Below are 20,100 nucleotides of genomic sequence, written 5' to 3'. Positions count from 1 at the left end.
TCTACTTAAATTGCATGAAAGCAAAGCCTCATCAAGCAGATCTTCAATGTTAATTACAAAAAGGCGTGACACGGAGATGGAGGCTATTTCGGCATGAGCGAGCAGTGAATTAAGTCCACTCATGAGCAAACGTGGAAAAGGCGGATCCTTTCTCTCGAAAGGACGATATCCTAGTGCACAAGAATGTGTTCTAGGTCCTGGATACAATACGTAAAATTAAGCCAAGCGGATAATCTTAATTTATGGAAAACCACGATGCGCAGACATAAATCAGCATATGCAAACGCTTAGAAACCGCGAACGTGCATTTCTAAAAAGTATTTTTCTCGTTATATTCTTTTTAATTCTAAGTACGGCAAAAACAGCATTATACAATGCATTGTACAATGCAGTCGCTAAGAAATAAGTTTATAGATATTTTAAGAAGAGTTTATTGATATTCCTCTCAAATAAAATATTTCTTATGCAGACCTATTTTGATCATTGGCAGCAATGCAATGTAAATAGCAATGTAATATCTTTTTAATATACCTGTAATCTCAGTAAAGATTATATTTTTAAAAGATAAATAAATTATCTATATAATATGTATAAGAACTCTGTTATATATAAGTAATAATGTACATATATATAAGTCTTTGTATACAAAGCTTCTTAATACATGTATGTATGAAAATGAATACTGCATGATAAAGTTTAATTTAATTTATCAGAATTTATATTAAAAATGTTCCATCTCCTAGCTACCATAATCAAATGTAGCTGATAAAACATTTTTAATGAAATCTGATAAATTAAACTAAATCAGTATTCATTACAAACCACCAAATTTCTGTATTAATTAAAAATAAGTATTATAATATATATAGCCACACGTTTGTAAAACATTTGGAAAAAAATTGTTTTTAATTTATACAAATTTAATTAGAGTTTAACTTGCCATAGTTCATTAAAAATGTCCCATATTTTTACATACATAGGTATATTCAAAATATAAATATAATAACAAAATTTAAATAAAGAAACTAATTTTTAGAATCATCTTTCTCAGTCGTCTCTAATTAGAAGTAAAAAATACTTCTGTCTCTTATCCGAACCATCATTCCTGCCATTTTTTGGACTATTAACGAATTAGCGACCTCGAAGCTCAGCTTCTGCTTCCTTGGTCGGCAATTACGTGCACGACGTTCGTGGGAGGAGTTCCTGTTAAAGGAAGTAGGTACTCTCACAGGACTAGTCTTGCGTTGATAATAGGACTTTTCAATAGAACCTTTAATGATTATTTCTCATTATTCCGATCCGTTTCATTTGTCCCTCCCTCACCTTCAATTTCGATTTCTCTTCGCATCATCAATAAATTTTATCTGATCTGTTAGAAATTCCACTTTCTCTTTTTCGTACTATAATTAAATAGCATAAAATTAGTGATACAATTCTTTAACCGCAGATATTCTTTGATTATCAGAAATGTAGTTAAGTTTATGTAATTATCATTGATAACGATCACTAATCTTTAAATTTAATTAAAGATAAAAAATTTCAACAAATAAACCTGTTTAATTAATAGTCTAATTGTTAAAATAAGATTCTACGTAACAATTGAAACTTATATTAATTTTTTCTTAAAATTTAATTCAGATTTAATTCATTGCAAAAATATAACAAATAGATAGCAAAAGAATAAAAATTACATTTTTCATCATGTTTGATGTGTGTGTACGTGTATATGTGTGTGTGTGTGTGTGTGTGTGTAAACGTTATTTAACAATAATGCTATTAAATTAATATATATTATATTCAATAAATAATATTAATATTCACTGAAAGCATTTACTTCTTTTTATATCCTTTAAAACATGTATGCTAAAATATTCATTGTTCTTTAAAAATCTGCAAACAGCGAAGCTAAATCCGATACCTATGCTCCATATGAAATTTCGCCCATTATTTATGATTGAAAATTCTCTTTTTCCGATCCTCTTTTCCTATGCCTACGAAAGAGGCGAATAATGTCGAAAAATTCCGATTCTACTCATCACGCTGCTAAACTGTAAGTTTTTTACAATATTTCACTTTTATGAATAAGAATGCAGTTCACGCAAAGCAGATATTCGAGGACGGTAGAACTTCCTCCAGAAAGGCTTTCGTAAGTTCACCTAAACCCTTTTAAAACTTCAAGGCCTACTCGCACATCCTCTTTTGCACTTCCCCTTTTTCAAAATCCCTAGCGGAGCTTAAATTCAAATCTCGGCTGCACTTCATGTTCTCACACAGAGCAGCTTAGTATGTTTTAAATATGTCTAAACCAGACTCAAGTATATTTATGAGCATTCATTCTTATATGTCATTAAGTACATATATTGTAGTTTTATATAGTAATCATTTCACGTATCCAATAAAAACAATATCTTCCTAAATAAAATTATTTTAACCATTTTACTTTATATTTTAGATTACATTAATCAAATAAATTTAACTTATAGAGTTATTAAATTACGTAAAAAATTACAAAATTATCTATAAATATATATAGCATGTTTGCACCACGTGGAAACATATGATATTTATAAACAAATCAGGAACAATCATTTTATCTCTTAGAAAAATATATTTATGATAATATAAACTATATAATATAAACTAAAAACTTTTTTATGTAATTTTTAATTAAATTAAATCTTTCATTATTGTAATAAAATAATTTAAGAAAGGGATAAATTAGAATATGAGAGAGATGAAGACACGTATAATATTTTCTATTTTTACAGTGGTTAGTGGAAGATAATTATTTCAATTTCAATCACGGAAAGAACGGTTTTGCTGAAGTATTTAAAAATTTAACTAGATACAGATCTGAAAATAATTTTGTTGGACCATCAAAATAATTTATATAAAACATTCAAGCTGATTACTAAAATGTCAAATTTTTTTACAGCGTTATCATACTTCAGCGACCTACTATAATTATTTTGATGGTGCAACAAAATTATTTTCAGATCTGTATCTAGCTAAATTTTTAGATACTTCAGCAAAACCGTTCTTTCCGTAAAAGTATAAACGTAAAACTTAAAATAATCACTCGTTTCAAACTGTCGATTATAAATATCACAAAGCACACATATTTCTCCAATATTGACTAACACACGAGAAGCACGCTTCATAAGAGATAAGTTCAGCGAACTGTTTTCCAAGTAGGTTTTCTTGTTTTATTCTCAATATCTCATTTCTGCGGGCTAGAGTGTGTGTGACGTTATTATACGCATGTTTTTGCTTTTTAATGCAAAATCATGCGTATAATAACAATACATACTCAAAAATTACGGAAAATGTTTAATTATAACAAACGAGAATAATTTCGATAATGAAATTTGAATTATACCACTCTTTATGTGAGACACGTCGTATCTAACATTCAATGCTTTTTATCGCGGGACTTCAATATTTATATAAAAACGATCGACCTATATACTGTAATTTTGGAACAAAATTAAACACACTTGAAAATACATTAAAATAAAAAAATATTATTCAAAACATCCTTTCAAAGCTAATTTAAAATATTTGATTCCAATTAATATTTATCATATGTATGTATATGTAAACAGTCATCTTGAATAAAAATTTTATTAGAGAAAAGAGAGAGAGAAAATTTTTTAAAGAAATCTTTTTTAAAATAATGGATATGAATATGTGTAGGTATTGTATAATATACACGTATTCTCTGTCTTTTTCTTCTTCCCTCATATAAGAAATCAATATAATTTCTAAGGCATTGGTTTTATATATAAACAGTTACGATAAATTTTAATTAATACATATGAGAATATCCTATAGTTTGATGCGGATCCTTGATGACTAAATACCGCGTTAATATCTCGAGCGCAATGTGGATTGCGAACGCGCAATTTGTAGCGTTCAAATCTCGGAGCTCTAGGCGGCTTAGGCTCATACATTTACTGCCAATCAACCGCTGTCAGTTACCATATCGATTTCACGGCACATGTGAGATATCGCAATAGTATTAAATAAATTATCTATTACTTTTTTGTAGGCATTTTTCTAAATATCTTCAATATCTATCTCCTTTTAAAAATAATTAATTATTTCTTTTTAGATAAGATAAAAATCTGAGAAAATACAAATAGATTCATATGACGATTGGAAGCAGCACTCTGCTCGCTTTTGTGCGAACAAGTCTTTAGCCGGAACACGAATCCAGAGTTGCTCTGACCACGGTAACGCGTTCGTTTGCCGGAACATCATTTTTCATCCGTCGTCTCTCATCTGGAGTCCCGACTATGATTTATCGCGCCGCCACATCGTCGAAAAACTTGCTAATGCGTGCCGCGCAACGGCAGGATGAAGATGCACTGCCGTTTTCGCAGCACGAGAAATCCCGCAAGTATCGACAGGATTTTCATCGAGCGCGTTAGTGGAAATTAATCGCAGCTTCGCCGCGCTTTTTCTCGGCTTTTGCACCGTAAAAACTTCGCAAGTACTTCCCACAAAAGAATAATATTTAATCTGCTATTTCATATACTAACTTTATATGTAAAATTATTCACTATCTGGGTCTAGTGCACTCGTTACAGTAACTTTGTATATTGATAGCTTAAAAATGCTATCTAAAATTCGTTAAAAATTATTGAAGACTTTCAATTAAAACTTTTTCTAAAACATATGGAAAAATTCAGAAATCAATGAAACTCAAGAGTATCAGAAAGTACAATTAAAACTTACATAAAATTTGATTATTTGATATAATTAAGATTTAAAAAAGTTTAATCGTTTAATATACACAGACGTTTATTTAATATTGAAATATGTTGTTTATATCTAAATGAATTTTATTTCAATAAAGATATAAATTATTAAATTATATCTGACCTTGGAAATTAAACATATGATTCGGATATAAAACAAACCTTTCTAAGAAAAATTTTATTCAACATTTATTAAAAGATCAGTACTCTATCTCCAGAAAAATGCTCGATTCAAATCGTAGGATAAGGCGACAAATGTGTTTAAACGAAAAATATTAAATATATTTATCGTAAATTGATAAAAAAATCTATTTATCGGTAAAAAATTATTTAAAAACCTATTTGTCGCAATACTCAAGGATTTCTATACACAATGTCAGAATCGCAATTTAAAATATACGCACTAATTGTAAGGTGCAAAGCAACTCACCAACTGGACACCGTTGTCTCCAAGAATTTCTGGCAGTCATCGCGTTCTTTGGCACAGAAATTGACGCAGTTGCTTTATCTGCAACATGAACATTGATCGGGAAATATTATACCTGCGTATATTAAGACATTAATTTGTGATCACGACTGTTAGATACATCGTTTGATCATTGTTCGATTAGAAGGCCATTGGGGTTTGCCTGCTGCACCGTGCAAACTTTGGCACGTGTTGCGCCAAAAGTTGGCGCAGCGCGTCGATAAAATCTCAATTATAGTCCTTGACGTATCGCATAAGAAGCCGATATTTATAACCAAGCATCATACACGACCCCCTAATATTAATATACCCGGATGGTATTACATCACTGACATGTTTCATATTGACACTTTAGTATAACAAATTTAAGAACTTTCTTATTTATTATATGAAATCACGGAAACCCCACATTTTACCATCTATAGTGGCATATAGAGTAAACTCGAGTAAGATGGCCATAGAGGAAAGATGGCCAACCTATGTTCTTTCTAGCTCGCCATGAAGCATCGAATAAACATGGGTTGGCCATCTTTCCTCTATGGCCATTTTACCCGAGTTTAGCCTATTCTATTGTGACGTAGCTATGTTTTAAAAATACTTTATTTTTAAATGTGATTATATCGTTAGCCTCTGTGTCACTTCAAGTTATACGCAAACACATAATTATAATAATATTCTAAAAAACACATAATTAAAATGTAATTAACACATAATTAAAAAAACACATAATTAAAATGTGTTTTTTAGAATATCATTGTCCATGAGATTTTCAAATGTATTTCGAAATGATAATGTATCATTTAATGGAGTCGTTAAAAATAATAATAAATATTTTAACAAATATGGAAAAACTACAAAAGATGAATAAATCAGAACAGACTATGTACTGAAAGTGTAGAATAATAAAGAAAGAAACCATTCTAATTTATCATCTTGCGTGAGATTTTACTGGAAATCCTTACGCTTTAATGCATCGATAAAATCTCAATTGTGAAGTGAGACGTAGGTATAGAAGTCGACCCTTCTCCACACATCGCGTTATATACACATAAAAGGGACGTAAATGTGTAATAGGTGTGTATAAAGCTGTACCACACTACAGGAATCTAGATTATTATCTAGACTCATTGGCTAACAGCGCGACCGCTACAATTTCGCACCGGATATGCGAGATACGATGAATCGCGGTATCTCGTGCCGGTTTTAATTGAAGCCCTTACATATATATAAAGGAATAGAGCTAAGGTTTATCTACCGCCAAATATGTTCCGCGAAAAGCAAGAAACAGGATTATCTCCACCACGTCTATCAGGCAAGATTCGCGCACGCTATCTATGAATTACCTGAAAGGACAATTTCATGGACATAGAAATTGTTTTCATTTTAGAATCTAGATGACAAAAAAGAGTACATTTATTATGCACAACAAGCGAAATTATTTATTCTTTCGTTTGGTAAACAGCAGCCGATTAATTAGCACATTTGTGAATAAAAAATAAACGTTACACCGCCATAAATGATGAATGAAATATAAACTTACATTATAAAATTTTAGAGGAAAATATACATAGAATATTTTGAGCAAATATTTGCAATATATATTTGCAAAATAATAAATAACTTGCAAAAATCAGTTATCGTTATCGTATACTAAGCAGATATTATAATTTTTTGACAAGCTTCTAACAAAAATAACTAATAGTCTGTAGACAACTATTTTTGGTAAAACTATTATTAGCTTTAACTCGCCCATTTTATTATAAATGTGACTCAAAGATTTTATTATAAGTGTAACTTATATATAAGGTTGCACATTATTCTTAGTCTCATTAATTACGGAAGATGACACGTAAAATGAAAAAGGTGAAGTGAGCTTGTCCTAATTGAAGAGCACTGCGAACTGCCACGAGAAAGCAGCATCTTTCATTATCAATGTAACCGCGAGAAAAGTTTAAAAACCTTTTTACTTTTTTTCTGCATTTCCTTACAACTGCATGTCTTAAAGAAAAATATCACAGAAACACTTCTACATTCTATGTATTTTAAAAGTCTCTAATTATTATTTTCGTTATTTTCTCTCTCTCTCTTTCTCTCAAAATATTTACAATTAACTTTTTTTATACGTGCAGATTTATGCTTTTCAATTAAATATCACGAGAGAAATCTTTATATATGACTATTTCCGTCAGAGTAAATTAAACTATACAATTATAAAAATCAATTTGTGCATAAAACTTTATTTTTTTCTATTTCCACCATACTTTGATCACATTTTTTCAGCGAGTAGAAAAACAAAAATAATATAATAAATTAGCGAAAAATTAAAATCCTTTAACGATTGGAATCCTTTAACAATTCAAATCGTATACTCTGTTTATAATTCACCACATTATTGCTCTTGACATAACATATGAAGTACATATATGTATCCTACATTTATATGCATACTATGCATATAAATTAATTAAGAGGTACAATACACTATCGTTACGCGGTAATCATAATCCGCGCGGTGTATAATGGTGCATCCAGATATTCCCCGTAAGATACTTAACTCTTTTATGGTCGGTATAATACTGTATAAAGAGAGTCATAAATTCATGCCAGGTAAAATTCTAGAATTTAGATATATCAAGAAATAGGCAAGAACAGTAAATAACGCGCGAGAAAATATCCCGTTTCGATTTCAGAAATCAATTACCAGTGTCCGTGCAATATGTATTTCTCCAATTCCATTAAATATTTCCGTATTTCGAAAGATTGATGAAGATTCATGGCCTGTCACGCAATGTAATAATAAATTCTTCACCCATCAAATTTACTATGGATGGAGAATTCACAATCGACAAAATTTTCTAACATTTTTTTCCTATTTACTTTTTGATAAATCTGTCACTAAATCAGCTAGAAATTAATGAAGAAGACTATCTACATATTCTGCGTGAATTTTCCGAATGTCTTATCTCGATACTATGCGTGCTGAAAATCTTTATTTAAAATAATGGAAAGGGTAGAAATTTAAATTAAACTTTAAAAAATCATGAATGCATTAAAACGTTAAAGAGGAGAGATTTAAAAAGCTTTGTTTAAAAAGACGAGAATGTACTAATTAAAAATAATTATAGAGAAATAGATTATTATAAATCTGATTTATCTTTTGTAACTCATGACTTTCTCAATTATACAATTTCAATAAGCAAAGATGTGTAATTATACAACTTATAAAATAAACGTAGCCTATTTATAGTGTATGTATACCTAGTAAATTTTCAGATTATTTCTTTTCACATTTCAAGGAGAGGAAGGTCGCAATTTGCACATCGCACATTTATGTTAGCCTCGTTACTGAGTTATCCACCGGTAGCTGCCGCGTGGAAGTAATTACTGCCTCTTCTCGAGAGTGCGGCGGCTATTAATCGTCGCTACTGCTTATCATAATTAATTGCGGCATATAACGAGCAAAAGCGCCGCGCCAAAATCCGCGGCCCGACAACATCAGGAGTTCTCACGAAATCTAGCTCGCGCGATATTCAATAGCATGCAAGCCGCGGTGGGTCGCGGATTTATTGTCGCTCTGGCGTCGAGCGTTTATCCGGGATGGGTGGCGTTTTAACGGGCTCGATATTTAACGGGCGTCGCCGATAATATTTCTCGCCGCTCACTCGTTGGCGGTAGTAGAGCAGCTAGTCAGCGGAGGCCAGAAAAAGGGATAAATACAGAGGAAGAGAGAAGGAAATAGCTCCCATAGGACAGATTACCTACCGATAAACTGCGTTAATAATGATAATCAGTTCGCAAAGATGGGTGGCGTTACAGCGATATAATATAGAGTCCCGCCAGTTTTATTACCTCACAGATTCTCATGATATAGATAGAGACAAATGCTGTTTTGCATTCCGACGTAATATTAATATTAGAGCAAAATAATTTTATGGACTACATAAAACATAAAAAAAACTAATTAAATGTAAAATGTAAGAAGATGTCTTTTCCTAATTCTGTTAAAAATTTAAGTTAAAATAATATTCTCTCTTTTTCCACAGCTTTATATATGTTGCAACACGATACCGTGGATCGTGCGCGCTTCAACGGAAACACTGACGTTTACAATAATTGAAACCCAATCCGATGACGTTTGTAATAATTGAAAACTGGAGTTACTTCTCAAACGGTAACGGAGGACTGTTCGATCGATCGTTTCTACGAGAATTCCTATTAAAGTTCCTGCCGGAGTTATACAAGAACTCCGTTCGTGAAATCGGTAGATATGTGCGCACGTGTGCACACGTTAGACACATATACGCACGTACACGCACACATCGACGCCGACAAATGGCTTTCGTATATCTCTTGGCGCCCGGCAAGACATGCCGCAGGGTTGGAAAACGCGAAAAAGGACGATATTCCGTTCGCGAAATAACGTTTGTAAACCGAAAGGGAGATTATGCGGGTTATGCGGGTGGACATTATAAAGCGGTGTTTTTGGTTTCTATCCAAATACAATGTTCCGGTGGTGATATTCGCGACGCGCACGAACGACTGATGCCTCCATTTCCTCTGATCGCTATCCCAATCTCATGACTTGTCAAGAAAGAACGACCTAGCATGCGAATCGTTTCGTCAATTCGCTGCTCGATAAATTCGCAGTGATGTTACTGGAGCTTAAACTCGATCGATGCGGTGTGACGTCGACGGAGGAAGGTGTTGAGATTATATCACTGTTTATGTGTTTAACAAACTCGAGAGTGCTATCAGAATAATGTGACAACTTAATAGAAAGACGGGATGTTTGTTGAAAAACAATCTTTATCCGAAAAACTGTTAAAAAATCAAGTAAAAACATAGATTCGAGGGAAGTCGATCGATGCTTCGTTGTTTCGTTTTGTTTAACGAGCACTCCATCTTAGAGCACTTTAACCGCGTAAGAGCTGGGCGTTCCACCGTCAAGAGCACTTCTGTCGAAAATCGGCTTTACTATAAATGAGAAAACGAAAATGCTTGTGGAGTAATATTGTTCGAATTACTAAGGTTAGAGTGACTAATCGAATTATCGCCATCGTACGTATTTTTAACAATGAATCGTTCTAGTTTGCGAACTTTCCCGTTTCCAACGTACGCTGAGCTTGCAATAAAATAACATTCTTAATAGTGCGGAAAGAAACTAAGAATAATGCCAAAGAATAATTAGTTAAATGTCCCGCTTCTTTCAAAAATTATTTATCTATATTATTTAAAATAAATTTAAAAAAGAACAGATCCGTGAGCGTGAGCTGTTCTTGAAAAAAAGAACATCACAAACGTGAATATATTAATTGTGAATATCATATCATTTATATTCTTGCTAGATATTATTCTAAGTTTCTAAATTATATTATTAAGCAATATTTTAAAAAGAAAGATCATATCAAAATAAATCAATGATTTAAAGAAAAATTATATAATTCTAAAAATATATATACATATATTGCGCAGAAAGTGTGCTGCGGTTGCAATTTTCGTTCGCGAAAGCTTCACCGAACTCGTAAATGTTTCGAATCTAATATTTAATGATATCCATGTGATATGCTTGACAGTTTGTAGAGCAACGATACCTCTGAGATTCCGTTTATGCTCGATTCAAGTTCCTCTCGACCACGTCGAATGAATATCGAATTACGCAAGAAACTAACTAAAACGTTACGATACGCTTGTGCGTCGCTTTATTAAGTTATATTAAAATAGATTAGAAGATCTTCGTCATTTAGAAATTTAGATGATACAATACGTTAAAACAGAAAACCAACAAAAAACGTGCGCATTTTTATAACATGCTGATTAAAATAACAATAAACAAATCAATTTAGCAAATCACAACGTGCTAGTTGTTACAGAAATAAAATAATACAGCTATAAAAAGTAAGTGCATGAAACCGTCTAAGAAACGCTAACGATTGTGAACTGTATGATTATTTAGTTTCAAAATGCGTTTATCGCAATCTAGCGTTTCTTAGGCAGTTTCATGAACCTGCTTTTTATATCTATATCATTTTACCCCTGTAACAACCAGCCCCAGTCTCCCCTATTTCTGCAGCTACGTTTTTTTAGATTTTTGCAACTAACTCGTTGGCACTTAATACTGACATAGATACATATATTTCATAATAGATTCATATGTACATATCCTTCATATGCATACCTACATACACATATGGATGGACATTAAAATTAATTTAAAAATTAATAAATTCTATTCAAATTGTAACGTAAAGGACCCCGCAACGGTCATGGGGGGTTTTGGCTCCCAGTCAAATTTGACAATAATGTAGGATAATGTAGTTCATAACATGTTAATTTTTGCAATGTATGAAAAGTACAATATTTATAACTGTAATTCACAAGTCGGTTTAGTAGTATTATATTGTACTTTTCATACATTGCAAAAATTAACATTAAATAAGTAAATGATTCTTGCTTGCTATATATGTTGCAGACATGTCATTCGATGCAATAACATTATATTACGTATGGTTTGATCATTGACTTGACTATGTGAACACGCATACTGTGCATAAGTATAATTCATCCAGCAATCAAGTAAATGTTTTAGTGAAAGCATGGCATTCAGCCTGTTGCAAACTGCCATTAGCTGAAACCTGAAATCCTCATTTTTCCACTCTTTAATGGCTTATATCTCGGAAACTGTCCATTTTTGGGCTTGGTGCCTATGGACACTTTTTATCAGCATGTTATGAACTACATTATCCTACATTATTGTCAAATTTGACTGGGAGCCGAAACCCCCCATGACCGTTGCGGAGTCCTTTACGTTACAATTTAAATATATATATCACGTATATTCGAATTCGATTAAGAGTACAGAGAGATATAATGGATTTCATCATAACTAATTCACCTTAACATCTTTTGTTTGTTAGACAGGGTTAATCTTCTAAGACTCATCGTCTGTATGTTCTTGATCCCCAAAACAATTGTTTTGTAATAAAACTACTATGCTGATATATATATATATATATATATATATATATATATATATATATATATATATATATATAGAGTAAAGTTACACTTGATGTAACCTTAACCTTAACTTTCTGTCTGTTCAATTCGACAAAGGCAATCGATTAGGTTGATCGCAAAAGGCCATTGACAGCATATACCAAGGATGTCAGCAGGTCAGCCATGGGCTTTGAACCGTTCCTGGCGTCACCACAATGCGTGGACGTCCCGAATCCGCATGTTTGCCGATCTATGTTCGACAGCTTTGACGTGTCTCCCGTGGGACGTAGACACCAGAGATCAAATCTGGAGATGACCAAACCACTGTCCCATCACCGCAAGCAATTCGGGATTGGTACTACCCGATTTTACGTGCGAAGAGATATCGCCATATATAAACTATCGTAGTAAACCACTACTGAGTAAACCGATGACATCATTCCCTGATTGCTTTATACGTTTTGAAAGTTAAACTATGATTTACGCTCATATGTAACACATTCACAAGAAACCAATAGAGTAATAATTTAAATACCATTATTTTTTAACATTAATGTCTTTCTACTTTTCATTCACAATTAAATATACCCCAAAAAACATTAAGATGTCTTAAGATGTCTAAAAAGACGATCTAAAAAGTCCTGAAATTCTTGAGACGTCTTATAAAGTCGTCATAGAAAAAGAATTTTATAACATTTTCAAGATATTTTATATCTGGTTGATAAAGTCTTTAAGACATTATTTTAACATGTATTTAAATTGTCTTATTTGAGATAATTTTTAAACATTTTATGGTAAAAAAACATGGACATTAAAAAAAAGATACTTTTATTAGTAAAGATATGTATAAGTTTTCAATCATTGATGTATCAATTTGTCAAGTAATTTCAATTCATCTTCTTTTTCTTACCATACATTTTTGAAAAGCTTTACCTTGCAACACCGAATAATAAAAAACATTGGAGTGCGAGTATGACGTGTTAACATATAGGTACGTCAATTTATCAAGCACATAACTACGGAAAAATTCGACAATGACACATGCTTCTACAACTAACGTAACACTTAGACGAACTTATGCTTAGCTATCCGTTTTCTGAATTTCTATAATTTTGCGCAAAGTATCCAAGATTTCATTCGACAAAAAAATCACAAAGTTATTTGCGACAAATCGGATTTCAAGTTAAAGTTTATAAGCTTCCTACGTTCGCAAACGCTCCAGCTCAAACTTGCAATCGTTTTTTAATCCTCTCGAGCACGGCAAATCGTTACCAGAAAACTTATCGCGGATAAGCAGACTGATCAAACTGATTTTGAGTATATACGTCCAAAACATGTAACTATCGATTATAGAGAAAATATTTGTAGATATCTGTAGATAAAGTTAAAGTATGTTTGCGTGCATACAGCCGCAATCGATTTAGATAAAAACAGAATTCACAGTATATAAAATAAACTCGCAAGTACTATTACAATATCATACACCGTATCACGAGGTAGCTAGTTTTTCGCACGTTTTTACACTCGGATAGCATAAATAATAAAGCGTCGCCAAGCGTATTAACATGCGAATTGCCGGCGATACAAAAGCGAATGTGTCCTAATCCTAATGTGTATAACGCATTCATTATGTTACCGCGCTGCCGGATTCCGATTTTCATTTCCATTAATTTCATGTAATTGTAGACGGATGAATGAAATAGGGTATCTATTGTTCCTCAAGCGGACAATACTTACGCTTAGCTCTCTGTTGCACGTCACCCGCAGAAACATTTCTGTAAGCCATTCTCTCTCAGGCATCTCCCTGATATGATTAAAGGTTTGTTAAATTAATTTGCCCTCGAGTGTAAAACAAGAGATGTTCGACCAAGTGAAAAACATTGATAAATTGGAATGGCGAAGATGAGAATCCTATATCATTCTTTGTAATATTGATCTCGCTGTACCAAAAAAAAGCCAGCCAGACAGATTATTAAAACGTAAAAAAATAATGCACCATCGATTTGAATAACCTTCGATGCAGACCCGATTGTAACATAAAAATAGGTTATTTTTGCGCCATGTATTAACGTCGACCTTTAAAACTGTTAATCAATAAAAGTAGTAATTATAACAATTTTTCTTTAATAATGATTTTTCTATTATAAGACATTTAGAACTTTTATACTAATTTTTTAATACTAATTCAAACACAGTCGTTATCCGGGATCGTATATAATCACGGTATCGATATATCTCGATTGCTCATTTGCCATGATATGTTAAACTCATCAAACATTTCCACCACAAGCCAGGAGCAAGCGAGTCAGGGTATCGATAACAGGGAACTTGACCATCCAGATTAATCATCGCTCATCTACGGCAATGCCCGGGGAAACAAGCGCATTGTTTCGTAGGTATCGGGGGAGACAAGACGGCGCATAATCGCATTTTGATTGACTCGACTGACCGCACAATTACAGTAACCCGGCTAATATCTTATCGGTATCCACCGAGGCTGGCCGCGGCCTCACGCTCACGCCTCGTCTGATCAAATCAATTACGCAGAATCATGTAGCAATCGCTGCAGAAATCAATTCAATACCGTATAACACGGCCATTACCCCATATCGCTCGTACTACTTCCGATACAGGGTAAACAACGTTCCATTGGTCACCACCCAAATTAGCAACGCCGCATTAGAGGGATGGGGACGGAGAGATGGAAAGGGGACAGGAAGAGACAAGGTGGGTGGACTTCAGGAATGTCTATACACTTCTCGGACCGAAACGTGCGTATCTAATTCTGTGTTAATCCACTCTATGTCAAACAGTTGCTTTCGAAGTAAACCTGCAACCAGTTCACTGTTCTATATACACGTATGTGTTCATGTTGTTCAGTCCGAGCATGTGCAACTAATCGTACATTTGGGTATAAGTGAACAGACCTAATATATAAAATATCTCCATGCTAAAATGTATTTAGCACACCACTAAAAAAAAAAAGCTTTCACAAATTTCCGAACTGTAAAAATCGATATTTTCTGAAATTGAAAACCAGAAATACATGCAAAGAGAGAAGAAGAGAATTCTGGAACAGCTCTTATTAATTGTTTAAAGTTTTAATAAGTAAAATAATAACATAATAAAATGTAGTAATTATTAAAAAGAACTCGGAAAACTATATAAAAAACAAATTTGCAACAATTAATTCAAATAATATAATAAATGTAAACAGAAGCAAACTTGATTACATCCTAAATGTGAAAACTCGTTAAACAATTAAGGAGCAGTCGGATTTGCTTGAGAAAGTTTAACTTCTGAACGCAAAAGCTGTTTCGTCTTAAGCCGGATCCAATACAGCGACACTGTTCACACTTCACACTTGCTTAAAGTTGTTCATTTATTTATACGTACCCACACTACTCACTCACTTGCTTTACCATACGAGAGTCTTGTGCGGAAACTCTTAGTCTGAATCCGGTTTAAAACATACATGTATATTTATTTTATTTTTAATTTTTTCAGATCTTGCCATTAATTTCCCTTTTATTAGTATAGTGGTTTTGCGCACAATATGTATACCGATTTGCGACCCTGCATTTGAGTTAGATATCGCGATTCTATTGGAATCTAACGTTATAAATCTGATAGGATTTTAAAGCGCACGGCGAGCACGCCGATCATCGAGTCTCCGAATCGCCAATTGTTACGAAACGGAAACCACTGCCGAAATCCTGCTAAACGGGAGAACAATAACTACGGGAATTAATCGCGCTCGTGAATTTTTCAACGCGCGAGGCGTTTCACCATCGATGCCGGGCCGATGCCGACGTGAGAACAATAAAGCTTTATTGCTGTAGCGAGTAATTGAGTGCGAACCCTTGCTCGCGCGTAGCGAAGCTATCAACTCTACATAGACCGTAGAACTGGGGAACTATATTTATTTAATAAAGGAATAAATATCCTATTTATATATATACATAAAAGCATGATGTAAAAGTCGATAAATTCTGTAAATAATACAATAATAAACCTAGTACGCTAATGAAAGCTAAAAACAAAAATTTACTTTATCCATTATATTATTACATTTATATAAATATAAATATACCATATAATGGCGACTTTAAATCCGCTTTTAATCCTTACCTAAAACAAAAGTGCTGTAAACATCTCCTACAGATACGATCATCATTTTGCATTATACAACCTTAAGTAAGTATAAAATATATTTATTGCCACGGACGGTAAAAAACATTTACAAAATTATATTACGAAAATACGCATAATAAAATTTCAGACTAAATGTATATTGTATATTGATATGCACGTTCGTTATTCATGACTGGTGAATATTCCAATTGCCGACATTACACTCGAAAGGTATATAACGTTGTTTACGAAGTTCGAAGCTGCATATCATGATAAATCAATTCTCGAGAAAGCACTCCAAGTTTCTAACGGACTGAAGACGGATTCATATCCGAGAAAAACTGTAGTCGCGCAGGCACAATAGCTACCAGATATTTTGCAGTAATTTATACACTTCAGCGTTATTCGGAATAAATGTAGGGACTAGCAATGTAGGACTCGCATTTATTCAGTGCTGTATAATCGGACAGTTTTCAGATATACACATATCACTATCAGTTTATTTGTTATAGAAAATACTTCAAACTTTAATTTTCCGAAAATTTGAGATTTATTAGCTAATTAACTGTATTTACAGCAACTCAGATTATAGCAATCAATTACCTAATTTCAAGCTTTATCTTATTCTTATACAAACTTTTGAAATGCAGCTTAGGGAAACCTCATTCATTTACTGAAATTTGCGCTGTTGATATATTCCAAATAACTTGTATCCATTCTGATTTTTCATTTTCAGCGTAAAAGTGAACCACATAGAAATCATCACACAGGATTGTATTATTTCATTTAAGCAAATGAAAATATAATATAAAAATTTTTTTATATTTATTCACAAACTACGTAATGCAAAATAATAATCGTAAGTTGCTTAAAATCATCATTATTGTAATATGTATATAATACTTAAACACAACATAAATAGTTAAAATAAATTTTATTGTTTTGCTTTATTTTGTGTCATTTTAAATAATTTTACACAACAAAATTTAATTTGAATAATTCACCATTTTTATTTTTTAAATATCTTTAGTGGATCAAAATAATTAACACATCAAGAAAGTATTCAAGTAAAATGTGATTACTAATAATTAAATTATTTTAAAAGAGTTATACATGATATTATTGTAATAGTTCCAAATTTTGTTCTTTAAAATATGTCGTTGTTTTCTATAACTTAAAGTTTTCCTAAGAGGCTAAATCTACACACACATATATATGTGTGTGCTAAATTTACTTCCTAAATAGATAAAGGCCCGGAAAATTATATTTCCAAGGCTACAGATGAACTAGGAACCAAAGTACATCGACGTTAATATGGATTAGTATAACGTTGCCTTGTATCCATATCGTTGTTTAATCTTCTACTTAATAAGGAATCCCTTAACTCATGGACTGCTGTCTCATATTTTCTATAAACTCGGGGAAACTTAACTTAAGCTAACCTAATCTAGTATAATCTAGAAGAGAAACGAGAGGAGAAATCTATAACGATAAAGAGAAGTTATATAGTATACGTCCTATACCAAATCTTAAAATTTCCTGGTCCACAAATTTTGATTACCGTATTCTTGACTACCATGATTCTTTTTAATTAAAAATTAAATTATTCAAATTTCATACTGATACATGAGATCCATCAACAACTCCATTTGAATCATTTACCGATCAGAACACAAGACAAAGACTGTGCCAGAATCACATAGCGATGAAACGACATTATGTGACTATCCGTAAACTTTGCGATCGTAAAATCTAACTGTACCGTGATCTCTTACGCTAAATTATACTATTGCCGAAACTACAACAGCAATGCATTATGCATTACGTACGTGGGTTAATTGTACGAGAGTACAAGTTATGACCCAACGTACATCGGTTACGACCAATTCGTTTCTGTAGTGCTTCGCGGTTTCCTCATCAACGGGCAAAGTGCATAATTAGGCGAAACGCACATGTATAATCAATGGAATTGTTGGCTAGTATAATTGACGCGATTGAGATATATATATTTGCGATGTATTTGCATATTTTACGAGATCGTGCACATTAATTGTCATCAGCATATATTCTCACCGAGTATACATTGTTAAAATTGATTCAATCGTTGTCTTGTACTTTTGGTACAGTCCATAACTATATCCACATTTGGTTTATACACGACTATGTAATTTCCAATCTACGTTATAACATTTAATATGTATATATCATTAGCATAATAATGCAAAAATTAAAAATTATATCATGTAAAAGCACTCTGACACCCAAGTACCAAACTTAACAACTCAAAGTTAAGTTATTAATATGCATTGAGTTATCTTCATGTGATCTATATGTTCCACTTAAATAGGAGTCAAAGTTAGACTTATGCATTTAATATTTAAATGATAATCTAAAAGATTCGAGGCATGTAAATGAGAATTACCGAATATGTCCCGCTGAATTCATTTATAATTTACATTTATATTATTTGACTTAAATTGCCACAAAAAATTCCATTTATTTTTCATTCTATAGATATTATAATATTAGATTTTATAAGTTAATACATTCAAATTTAATCAAATAATATAATAAACTTTAAAAAATTATAAAATATGCATCTTTATTGCCTATGTTTTCAGAGATATCTATAGTATGAAACTAAATGCACCATATTCTACCTCAAAACCGTTTTTATTGCTTTTTACTTTCGCGACGTAATATGCATTGGATTCACGATTAAAACATAAATAAAAGTGAGAAACATGAACCGACAAAATGAGGATATCTTTCGATTTTTCCTTCTCAAGAACCGACAAAGAAAATTTATTACCGATGGAAGAAATTAATAAGAAGAAATTAAAAAACAACAGATATATGAGCAAAAACTTCGGTACAATAACCGATGTTTTATATCGTAAAAATGATGAGACTATTGTGCTTCCAATTCTATCGAGGCTTACCGAAGTGTTGAAAAACCGTGAGAAAACTTCAATCAAGATGAATTCAATTCAATGAAGCAAGAGAGAACTTTTAAATTGTCCATACGGATTGATCGAGAGATACCAGCAAATTCGCGATACTGTCTTATCGAATAATAAGCGCTCTATGATAAGTCTTCAATTAAACAGAGAACACGACTTTTCACTTTAAATATTATTTGATTTCAATGGACTGTTAGTTGCCGTTCCGAGGAAGTATATTTCTTTCTTTCTAATTTATTAAGAGAAAGATTATACGTGAATAATACGTAAGTCACATAAATATATGCACTTATATCATTTAAATATATGTACTTAAATCATTTTGTTCAAATAGAATTATATAAAATTACAAAGATATATAATTTTATCAAGAAATGTGAAACTCTCTTAAGAAGAAAATTGAATTCTTAATTTATTTTTAACTAATTTTTAAAAATATTAAAAATTACATTATTTTAAATATATATTCTCATCTGCTCTAAAAATTATAATTTTCTTTCTTATAAAGATATTTTTGAATGTTCATGAGCAATACCTAGTAATTGCACCAGAACATTACAAAATTATAAACTAAAACTATAAATAAAAATGTAAATAATTTGAGTCTTTTCAAAAATTTGAAATAAATCTAATTAAAAAGTAACTTCATATACCTATTGTCATTTATTGAATATTTGTAAATCGCATCTAATTTTAGTAAAAACGCGTTATTCTCTCCAGAATTCTAGATTCTTAGGAGTAAGCAAAGGAATGTTGATCTCCGCCAAAGAATAATCGT

At 32.1% G+C, this 20,100-nt stretch overlaps 1 protein-coding gene across 4 annotated transcripts in view; it reads right to left on the bottom strand.

The window, feature by feature from the left end:
- The window catches only part of LOC139810169 (uncharacterized), a 239,675-nt gene that overhangs the window by 151,228 nt on the left and 68,347 nt on the right, over positions 1-20,100 (bottom strand). For all 4 annotated transcript variants that reach the window (XM_071773490.1, XM_071773493.1, XM_071773494.1 and 1 more), the window contains one exon: positions 5,194-5,271. The gene's annotated coding sequence lies outside the window, so the exon portion shown is untranslated. The remainder of the gene's footprint in view (positions 1-5,193; positions 5,272-20,100) is intronic.

Source organism: Temnothorax longispinosus, chromosome 3, assembly GCF_030848805.1.
Source record: "Temnothorax longispinosus isolate EJ_2023e chromosome 3, Tlon_JGU_v1, whole genome shotgun sequence".
NCBI classification, from domain to species: Eukaryota; Metazoa; Arthropoda; class Insecta; order Hymenoptera; family Formicidae; genus Temnothorax; species Temnothorax longispinosus.
The sequence above is the reverse complement of the archived record's forward strand: the minus strand, read 5'-3'. Positions and strand labels throughout refer to the sequence as shown.